The sequence below is a fragment of the Eptatretus burgeri genome, chromosome 17, assembly GCF_056783735.1.
Source record: "Eptatretus burgeri isolate ZD-2024b chromosome 17, Ebu_testis_v1, whole genome shotgun sequence".
Taxonomy (NCBI): domain Eukaryota; kingdom Metazoa; phylum Chordata; class Myxini; order Myxiniformes; family Myxinidae; genus Eptatretus; species Eptatretus burgeri.
Window position 1 is genome coordinate 37,224,450 of NC_140977.1, and position 12,038 is coordinate 37,236,487.

Consider the following 12,038-nt stretch of genomic DNA (forward strand, 5'->3'; position numbering starts at 1 on the left):
ACAATGTGCAAAAGCTTTCTCCATGATCATATTTGTCATTTTGAAGCTGTCGGTAATGCACCAAGTTGTGCAGTGCAACTTCTCCTTTGAGAGATCAATTTGTCTTTGAAATTCAATCAAACCGTTCAATTAAACTCAATCGAAGCGTTTTAAAAATTAAATATAACATTTATGTATGTTTTTATATACATGGGAGCAAGAAAAATATTTTGTTGCCGGAGGCATGTTTTCAGGTTGTACGTCCATATGCACATACGTACGCCCATCCATGTTAATTTTCTCTGTTTTCTCTGCAAGCGCTTATCTGAATGGCGCAAATTTTTCACCATAAGTGCGACTACTCATGTAGAATGGTGTGATAATGATGTCATCGGTCACGATCAGCAGCCATGTTTTTTTAAACATAAAGACCTTCAATGAAACGGCTGAACAGATCGATGGGGAAACTTCACAGGTTTGATCGCCTTTCCATGAGGAACAAAAAGTTCACACATATGATATCGTTGGTCACATGTTTGGCAGCCAGATTGAATTTGCGCTAAAACCTTTAAAAATCATCCTCAGAACGGCTGGTCAGATTGAGGGGAAACTTCACACACATTCCTCAAGCCTTGGGGATGCCAGGATGTTCAGGAATAATGTCTGGCAGACATATTTTGATTGAACGAAAAACTTTAAAAATTTCTTTCTCTTGACCTGCTTCATCAATCAACATGAAATATCACAATTGTGATCTCGTTGTCATTGTGAATGCAGTATTTGTTTCAAATTTCAACCTGATCAGACGTATGGTGTCAGGTCAGGTATGGGAGCATGTGACAGAACAGCGCGTCGCTGCGTCCACTTTCCGCCGGTACTCCAGGGGCCTCCGTCTGGCCATCCCCCAGGCAGATGCCAGGCCCATCCCCATCTCCTTGAGATGATTGTCAACCTGCTGCAACCATGAGACACGTGGTCGGCCCACTGGCCTCCTCCACTCATGAGACTCCCTCGCTGAGAGAATCTGGTGAGCAGGATCAGCGTCAGGAAAACGAGCCACATGTCCATACAGCCGCAACTGACGCTCACGGACTATGCAGGTAACAAATCTCATCCGAGTCTCTCTCATCAACCGCTCGTTGGACACAAAATCCGACCAGCGATAGCCAAGGATTCTCCGAAGACACCTGGTACCAAAGGAATTAAGTCTCCGTCTCAGATCCTTGGTCAGAGTCCAAGTCTCGCACCCATAGAGCAAGACTGGAAGTACCAAGGACCTGAAGACTCGGACTTTCGTCCTCCCGCACAGGTACCGGCAGCGCCACACCCCATGATCCAGTGAATCCATGACTCCCCAGGCCCGACCCAGACGTCTATTGACCTCTGACTCGCAGCCAGCAGAGACATGAATATCACTGCCAAGGTAAGTGAATCTCTCCACGACCTCAACATCCTCACCACAAACAGACACAGACAGGACAGCAGCATCCAAGATGTCACTGAAAGCCTGGATCTTAGTTTTGACCCAAGAAACCCGTAATCCCAGCGGCTCCGACTCCTCATTCAGCACCTCGAGGGCCTCCAAAAGGATGTCTAAAGTCTCCGCAAAGATGACTGCATCATCTGCAAAATCAAGGTCCGAGATCTTGACATTCCCAAACGATGCACCGCAACTTGATCTCTCCGACATCCTCCCTAAAATCCAGTCCATACAAGTGCTGAAAAGTGTGGGGGCAAGTACACATCCCTGACGAACTCCAGTAACAACTGGAAATAAGTCAGAGATGGTACCACCACACTTCACAGCACTCTCAGTACCAGAGTAGAGTTCAGACATCAGATCGATCAGTTTTGGTGGCACCCCACTAAGACCAAGAATCCTCCAGAGGACATCCCGATTCACTGAATCGAACGCTTTACAGAGATCAACATAGGCTGCAAGCAGCCCCTGCCGAAACTCTCGCCTGCGTTCGGTGAGGACACGAAGGGCAAGGATACGGTCAATCGTTGACCTCTTTGGTGTAAAGCCTGACTGCTCTGGACGCTGGTGCTCAAGCAGATGGTGGCGAACCCTATCAATAATTATCCGAGCAAAGACCTTGCCCGGTACTGAGAGCAGCGTCACCCCTCGGTAGTTGTTGCAGTCTTGGCGATCACCCTTCGCTTTCCAGAGAGGGACAACAAGGCCCCTCTTCCAGTCAGTTGGGATGATGCCTGTGTTCCAGGCAGAGCACAAAACTGCATTCAACGACACGAGTGCAGCATTTCCACCAGCCTTGAGAAGTTCGGCATGGATGCCACAGATCCCTGGAGCTTTGCCCCGTTTCAACTGGTTCACCGCAGCCCGTGTTTCCACAAGCGAAGGTGAACCACAGTTGATTCGAGGGTCAGCAACATGGATTGTAACACCCTTGACGTCCAACTCGACAACTGGGGGATCAGCCTGGTACAACCACTCAAAGTAACCGGCCCAGCGGGCCTTCACTTCAGACTCCTCTGTCAAGAGCCTACCACTCTCTGCTCGAACTGCAGTGCTCCGAGGGATGGGCTTGGATGAACGTAATGCGCGAATTCCCCTGTAAGCGGGACGAGAATCACCTGTCCACAGGTGATGCTCTACCCCCTCACAGATTCCTCATACATAGGCCTCCTTGTCCACCCTCAGTGCACATACAGTTTTACGCCTCAGCTCCCTGAACAGCTCAGCTCCTGCCATTCAGCCTGGCCCTGCGACTCTGGTCAATGGTATCCAGTGTCCCTTGAGAGACAAAATTCTTCTTTGCCCTGCGGTGAGCTCCAAGACATCCACCAGCAACATCAAGGACGGTGGTCTTGAAGGCGCTCCACAACTCTTCAGGACCCCCAAAGCACCCAGACCCCCCCAAGTGTCCACTCAGCCTGTTCGCAAACTCCTCAGCTACTCTCTCATCCCTGAGCTTGGCAACATCCAGCCTAGGCTGGGATGGTTTCTATTCTCCTTTAGAGTTTAGAGTTGGTTTAGAGTTGCTTCAGCTTTAGAGTTGCTACAACAAGCCTGTGGTCAGTATTGAGGAACTGAGCACTCCGGTAGACCCTGCAGTTCTGGATCATCCTCCAACGACCGTCAATGAGGACATGGTCAATTTCCTTTGCCACACCACCAGCGTTGGAATACCAAGTCCAGCGATGACCTTGTGGGCGCTGAAACCATGAACCAGCCACCCTCAGTCCATGACTTCTTACAAAGTCAAGGAACTTAGTGCTATTCTGGTTCATAGTTCCTGACCCATGGGGACCAACACACACCTCATAACCATCCCTATCAGTTCCAGTCGATGCATTGAAATCCCCCAAGACTAGAAGTGTATCTCGTCTGGGGCACTGATCAACCACAGACTCGAGCGTGGCGTAGAATGCATCCTTCACGGTGAGATCACTCGCCTCAGTCGGAGCATAAACAGAGACCAGGGAAATGACATCTAAGGAGTGACGAATCCTTAATCTCATAATACGCTCGTTGACCGGTGTTACCTCAATTATCATTGGGGTCAGCTTATTGGACACAGCTACAGCAACTCCTTGGGTATGGTAACCATCAGAGCGACCAGACCAATAGTCGGTGTAACCACCCACCATTATCTCGCCGCAATCCGGTCTCTGAACCTCAGAGAGAGCTGCAATTCCGATGTCCAAACGCTTGAGCTCAGATGATAACAGAGACAGGTGATCATCCTCTCTTAGGGATAGGACATTCCAGGCACCCACCCGAAGGGACCGCCTCAGGTTAACCCAAGGAGACCGCCGTCTGGTGGACGACACCTCAGCACCACTCCGACACACTCTCCCGCAATCTGACCCAGGGATGTTTCCCTCCTATCATCAAAGATTGGGGGTCCCGAAGGCTTTGCCCCAATCCCGTCATCCGGTGAGCTGCCCTGCGAAGGGAAGCTGCACAGGAGGTACTCCCACGGAGTGGGTTTTCAGATTTTTTTGCGTTTTGCGGAATGAAGGGTTTTACAGTGGCCGGAGTGCAAATCCTGCCACCAACCTCCTAATAAGAAGTGACCCAACTGCAGGAGGACGTTCGCAGACACAGTTGGGCACTATATACGGATGGCCGTTGGCTCACAAGGAGCTCCTCCGCCCTTTGACAGGTTTTGTTTTTAATCCTGCTGGGTGTCCATATCCAAACACCCCCCTCACCAGAAAACCTGGTGGGGGAGACGGTTTAGTCGCCGACAACCCGACCATGGAACAGGTTAGTACAGGTTTACATGGTACCTGTAGCAGGTCACAGATCGAACCTGACCTGACATGCAGCAGTATGGGCTGGCAGCCCATACTGTATGGTCTGGCAGCCCGAATTATTAAAGATTTTGAATCTGGGTTCAGGGATTTAAATCAAACTTGTTATAAGCATGTATAATGATGTAATAATGTGGGTGGAGGCAGATCTGGTGACGTCAGAATGCCCTTCTCGTTTACTTTGGTTTCATTCACTCAGATATTTAATAAGACCATGTTGTAACATCAGAGATTTGAGAAAATAGAATTGAATTTGGATTCTTCTCCTCTCATTCTCACTCTTGCTGTTAGTTACATCATATAATATATGGGCTTGGCATCCATAATTACATGCAAAGAACAAAAAAATGTCTTTCATTTCAACATGGCAGATGTAAGGTAGTTCTGGATCAGTACTGTATGCAATTCCAGATGTTCAGAGAAGCTGGTGTATTCCAACTGAGACTTATTTGTCAGCGCATAGTCTCCTGCTATGAGAAACATGACTTTGGATTTGGAGAAGCGTGACATCAGCCTGCTCTCGCACTGCGCCTGAATCCATTTAAGGCAGTTAAATGAACATGGATTTTGAAAACAAACAATGTTGAAATGTGCACTGGTTATTCTAAGCTTGGAGAAAAATGCTAATGAAAAGTAAGGACCGAAGGACTGAGTTCTGAGATTATGCTTTTGCATTTATTGCGAGATGGTTTGGGTTTAAGTCCTGAGTGAGATTTTTGAGTTTGGAGATTTTACGAACTTGTTGGTTCTTTCATTTTAATCCTGAGAAATGTTTTGCTTTGTCTTTTTAGTAACACCCTCTCCCCCCTTCCATTTTCAAGTGTGAACATTTTGATGTGGTTATGTTGTCTTATTTTAATTACACTCTTCTCTCATTAAGTTAAATATGTGTCAACGTACTCTGTTTAAAGATGAACGAGACTTGTTTTTTTTTTTTTTTTCTGAATGCAAAGTCTCGGCTTGTAAAGGATCTAAAACACGGAACGGATCAGGATGCAACAGAACGAAAAGGAACAGGAGAAACACCAACAGCCGGGTTGAGGGACAAAATGAAGGAAGACTTGGATAAGTAGGGGGTAGACAAGGTGGATACAGAAGGAAACTTGGATTGAGGTATATTTGGGGGAGGTTAATGGAATGTGGAATATTATGGTTTTGGATGAGATATGGTGGGGAACAGCTGTCTTGAAGGCCAGGAGGGAATAAGGAGAATGAAAAGAATGTGGAAGTTGGTTGTCCAGGTGGGGTTTAAAAAAAAACAAAAAACAATGTCACCCCCAGGGTGACCAGTATCTTGCCAAAATGTGAACATGAGTGACTTATTTATTCGATTAAAGTTACTCAAAAAATAAGGGTTTTGTCGACCTTGATGCTTGACCTTTTTGTGACCTTGACCTTTGACCTTGACCTTTATATTTTCGTACGGTTAATGGTATCTCTCCAGGACCGTTGTACATGAAATATCAAGAGATTTTGATGAGAACTGAGGAAATAAAATTTTCATGAAAAATCCGTTTTTTCGTCATGACGTCATCAAATGACGTCGTAGCGTCAAACTTTTTACAGATCTGGAAAGCACTTATCAAGCGCTTTCATATGAGGTATTACTCGATATGGTATCTAAGATTTCAAAATTTGACCTTGGGGTCAAAAACTTTTGACCTCCAGTGCTAACCATGAAGGTCAAGGCCGATCGCCACCAAAAATTAATCATCTGAGCGCCAGACCATGAATTATATTCCCATGAAGTTTAAAGACGATCCGATCAAAATTACTCAAAAAATAAGGGTTTCGTCGACTCCTCTGATTTGCAACAAAGTGACCTTGACCTTTGACCTTGACCTTAAATTTTATGCGCTGAAAGGGACCTCTATAGGACTCTGATATGCGAAGTTACAGAAATTTCCAATGATAACTGTGCTCTGCAGAGTGATCGATACGTGATTACAGACAAACAAAAATAAAAAAACATACAAGCTGACTAACATATCTTGCAAAAACTTCGTTTTGGCAACAATAAGAGGTGAACAATGATTCTGGATTATGGAAGTTTCACTGGAAGGGTGGGTGCTGGTGGAGTGCTTGAAATTTCATCACTCTTGAAAACGTTCGTCATGTGCAAAGAAAGAAATGAAAAGGTCGAATGGGGATCTTCAAATATGAGCTACTTAATGCATCTCACACCACTCAGCCAAACACACCCTATCCCCATCAGAGAGTGAACTTATTCTTCTTCATGCCATATAAAACACTTTATAGCATAAAGAAACCTACAATGAGTCGCTTCACTCTTGATTTTGTAATCGAGCAAAAAGAGAATGTTTCTATCTCTGGTCTTGCGTTGCTGGATATATGAATGATGCTACTCTCTACACCTACAGTTTCTTATTTGGCTTCTTCTGCTGCTGCTGCTTCTGCTGCTTCTTCAACTTCAGCTGTGAGCTTAATGCTTTGTTTACAACAGCTTGAAATATCAGTATTTCACATCATGTCGTCACCTGTCAAAACCTGAGCTAGGAACGTTTTCATTCCTCAAACGCACAAAGCATAGACAAGAATTCCTTCCCATTTTCTTGTATCTGCCATGACGATGAAGAGATGTTTGGTCATGATAATTCCCATTTTGTGAAACCAATACTACCTGGGTGTTCTAAACTGTCAGCTGCTACATGAGCAATTCTTTCTGTGGGCATGGACAGTTCTTTATATGCAGCTGCTAAACCCAATGTACACGAGAAAAAAAAACAGGACAATTTCAGGGTTTTGAAAAAGAAAAAAATGATATCTATGATTACTTTCGCAATAGTGGTACAAAATGAACAAATAAGGTGTCAAACAAAACAAATACAATCGTTTATTACATAACAGCAGCCATCATTCAACATGAATTGTAAAATGAGTGAAAAGAAATACACAATTCCATCATAAATTTTTTTTTAAAATACACACAAGTCACTTTACAAGAGTTCCAAGACATACACAAATCACTTTACAAGAGTTCCAAGACATACACGAACCACTTTACAAGAGTTGAGGCTTCCTTTATCACAGTTCATCTGATCTAATAATCCTCATCTCCACTACCTGAATCTTCACATGATTCTACATTAGCCCCCTCTGCTGTGAATTCATGCTGACAAGTTTCCATGTCTCCTGAACATTTACAAGTAGTCATGCAAGGAAGTCCTGCTGCCATGAAACTCTGGCACAAGGCTGTTGAGAAACGAACCCACACGCAGTAACTTTCTAGGACACATGCTACTTCGATCCCAGTCTTAGGTTGGAGTACTCCACCTTCCAATTTCCATGACCTCGAGAGATTGCTGATCTTTCTGATCTGCTGCCTTCCACAGAATACATTGTAGATGAGCTTGAAGGATGTGGCACTCTAACACAGGTTCTGTTAATAGGAGTGTTTTATGGCGCAAGCACTCCCTGGCCACAACCTTCTTGCTACCATTATACACATAAAGAACTTGTCAACATTCACTTCTTTAATGTCACCATTCAGCTCTCCAAAGATATGCAACTGGAGGTTTCTGTTCTTTTTCATAGCATTGCTTGCCGAAGCTTCATCCTTCTTGAAAGGGTAGGAGAGGGTGTAATAACCTGTTGAGGTGTGTGCGGCGAGCAGATTACTGCATGCAGCTCAAAGTTCCCTAACCGAAGTGTTTATGTCTATGAGCAAGCCATCAAACTTCATCTGGATGGATGTCAGTTTTTTTCCACTCCACACCATACATCAGGAGAAAGAAAATGTCATTGGCCTCAGCATTGACTTGGGTATTCCTCTTGCCTTGCTCCACAAGGAGATTTGTATCTGAGATTATGTTCACATCAACCTCCTCATGTCCGTTCCGAAAGAGCAATATCCCTCTCCAACCATTGTGACATTTTCTGATATTACAAAATATTGTTACAGAGCTCGTTGATGAGTTCCTGTTTGGTGGATCTGTTCTTCATGATTGCATCCCTGCAAGGTATGAGAGGTGGCATTGTCAACTTTATCCCTTCCATAGTTTTTAGTGAATTATCAGAATTCAAAATCAGACACGTACGCATTTCAATGGCTTGTAAAATAAAATTGTGGCCAAAATAAATCTGTTGATTACACTGGGCTGCATTTGAAATTTTTTTTTCAGTGGTCTAGGTTTTCTCAACGGTTCTTTATATGCTTTTTGCATGCTGAATTCAGAAATGTATCTAATTTCGCTCAATCAGATCAAGTTTTTATGATCTTAATCCTATCTTAATTTTAAGGAAAAAAATAATCAAAATTTTTGTTTTTTTTAATTAGCATTTTTTAAATTCAAAATCAGACTTACATTGACAGAAAATGTACAAACTATACATATAATGACACAGACTAGTGTTATTATTAAACACATAATAGGGCTGCAGAATAATTTGTATCTCATTTCAAGCCAGTTAACATTCATTTTCGTTAATTGCTGCAATAATAGTATATTTCAATTCTTTTTTTTCCACCCTGTAAAATTTGCCCATTTTTCTAGTGTACGTGGTTTTGGTTCGTACCCACAAAAATAATTTCCCAACGATGATGGAGTGGCTTAATGCTATTTCGAACTCATGATACCCTAAAAAGTCAAAAAACTACCAAAAAAATATAACACCTTGTAATCTAATCCAGATATTGCAAGGTTCTGGCAGTCTGCCTCCTGAGCGGAATGTACCATCGTTTTGCAAGTACAGCACGTCGTACTTGCACATGGTCTTCATTGAACTTTCGAGATTTGTTCGAAAAATAATAATAATACTAATAAAAAACAAACTGTAGCGATCCTGGTCAAGGTGGTTTGCGGAGTTAATTAATTTGTCTTAAAGGAAGAGCAGTTGTTGTTTTTGACCAAGGCTATTCGTTGCAACTGGTGTTGTTTTTAGAATACAGCTTTTTGTGTGTTATAATGTGTATGATCTTTATACTGATCAGAACAGAAAGATTGTATTACCTTGCTTTCTGTAATTTATTGAATTGTCAACTTGTATCAACTTTCAAATAAAAGGTGACAATGCAATTGCAATGATTGGCCATTGCTATTTGTTGTAGTTATTTATTTATTTTTTCAGTGAGAAAGTGATCAAAGTTTATTCTTGGCAAATGAAACTTGGTGGACAGTTTGGGTGTGTGACCGTGACAAATCGATTTGATTTTTGTGAAGATACGGATAAGACCATTTTATTTATTTATTTATTTTTCCAAGTGATTCTTCACCATTGAGATAGCCTGGTGTTGGCTTAGCGATTAGGTTTGTGGTGGCTTGGGATCCTGGGGTCCTGAGTTCAAGCCCCGTTTCCACTGAATTAGCACCAGGGGGTTGACAGCTTGTCATTCTTCCGAGGTCGGCGAAATGAGCATCAGTATATTGGTATTCGGGGCACTGCATCAGCGGCATGGCCACGCCCCTAACCAATGATGCAACCAGCAGCCAAAAAAAAGCAGCACACAATGGGAACCATTGAGATTGAGCCAGAAACGATATGTAGCATATCTTTAAAAGTTGCAGACGGATTATGACAAAATTTGGTGGATGATTTGGTTGGGTGACGAGAATAAGCTGATTAGATTTTGTTGCAGATCCGGCCTATCAGTGGGATACAAAACATAAACTGATCAACCTTGCTGAGGTATGCACTCTACCGAGTGCCGTTCTAGTTTGGTATTGAACAATGCCCAGCCATTCGTATCCTTAAATGACATGGGTGGTCAATTTTTAGAGGAGCATGGCACTTCTCACAGGTCTTGTACAGATATGTACGCAGATTAGATTGGAGCTGTGATTTCAATATGAATGAGCGCTCAGTTCAGGTAAGAATAATTCTAATATTTCATGTTGCATGTCCAATTTCTTGATTCTGTTTCTTTTCTCAATTGCAATGGTTTATGTTGCACAAATGGCGTGGGGGTTAATTATGTGATAGTTATATCCTAATCAGTGTTTGGAAATCCCAATTGGCATCGACCAGGATCATGTATTGAGTTAGATTCCCCTGTCACCCTTTGTCCTCGTGTCTGTCTCTTTCTCCCATTCATGTCTAATCTCTAAATCACCATGATTGTACTTTCATGCATAAATCGCACTTATCAATCGCTGTTCCACATGTGTTGCCTTGCACAACTGCACAAGACCCATGGGGGCGAGAGGGCTGGCTGTAGCAAGTACGACGATCACGGCTCGCAAAGAGATACAGCTGGGATCCCAGCCAGCAACACAACTCACATCTCTCCTGTACTCACCGCGCTGAGATGCACAGCCGGACCATCAAAACTCTCAGATTCATAGCCTGGGACTCGCGCAACCCAGAGCACCCAGCTCTCGACCAGTCCCCCACAGGGAGAGCGAGTGAGCAGCCATCGGTGCAACAATTGCTGAGGGAGAGACCAAATGTGGAGGTGACCAAGAGCATGCCTGCATCCACGCCCTTGGCGCTTCAGGAAAGATACCCACCAATGCACACTGTCTTACATCTTGTGTTCCCGACTGAGTCTGCCTCTGAGAAGATTAGTGCTCAGGATAACCGAGACACTGTTACCACCTTTCAGCGTGCCGTCCTATTAGCTGTCTTGCAGCATTTCAACTCCCATGTCCCCATCCCAGTATTTATTGATTAAACCTGTTTGCTTTTAAACGAGTGACTATTTTGAGCCGTGGTTGTGTCTTCCGGTGTGAGTAAATTACCCGTTAAGCCAACCGTGTGTGCTGAAACGGCCATGCACTGAAAATTAGTAAAACAACTGCATTGTGGCGAATTAGCTGTGTATTCTCCTCCACTCAGTGTCTTGGGAGATAATTATCCCCCAGCAGTCTCACGTCACCCGACTTCACGTCGCCCGTTAGTGAGATATATACTCTTGATTTGAGTGTTGGTGATGCCAAAGCAGTGTCTTGATGATACTGCATGGTTTGCCAGTGCCTTCACAGCAGTCAGTCAGAGCAGGAATTTGTAATTTGTTTCAGGCTGCTGGTGATAACTTGCTGACTCTTCACGAATGACACCGTCACCTTTAATGTCCACCAACTAACGCTGGCAGATGGGTCCTTCAGTTTTACGTCCATCCACGGAAATTGGAAAGGACAGGAAATTGTACTCAAATATTGTGTCAGGAAGTGTACATTGGCACTCAAGGTGAGTTGAATACAACAGTAAGGGTACCATTGTCATAGGCGTCGAACCACCAGTCGCGGGGAGGGTCATCTGATGCTGCATCAAGAAAAGCTGGCTTCAAGCAATCTATGGAGACCGTCTCCCAACCACCATTAATATTGAGTCTGAACGTCTTCTCGGAGGGTTGTAGAACATTGTAAGGTCCGTCATATGGTTGCTGCAAGGGTCTCCAGAGAGTCATTCTGCATGAATACATGGGTGCACAGAGAAAACTGGGGAATAAAAAGCAGGCGTGCCAAAGGCATACGTGCTGCAATCGCCTGGAGGCCCTGCATGGCCATACAAAATTGATTGGCATAGTTGCTGGTATCGGGCAAGAAGTGATCAGATGCTGAGAAGAATTATCCTGGGAAACGAAGCATTGCACCGTACACTAGCTTTGCAGTGGAACATCCAAAGTCTTGTTTTGGAGCAGCTCGTGTACCAAGCAAGACCAGAGGTACAACGTCCGTCCAGTGCGTGGAGTTGTCATGTGCTTTCAGGGAAGACTTGAGTTGGTGGTGGAAATGCTCCACCACACCATTCCCTGCTGAAATGTAAGTGGTCGTTCGTACACTGTCAGTACCCTGGAGTCGAGTCAGCTCACGAAA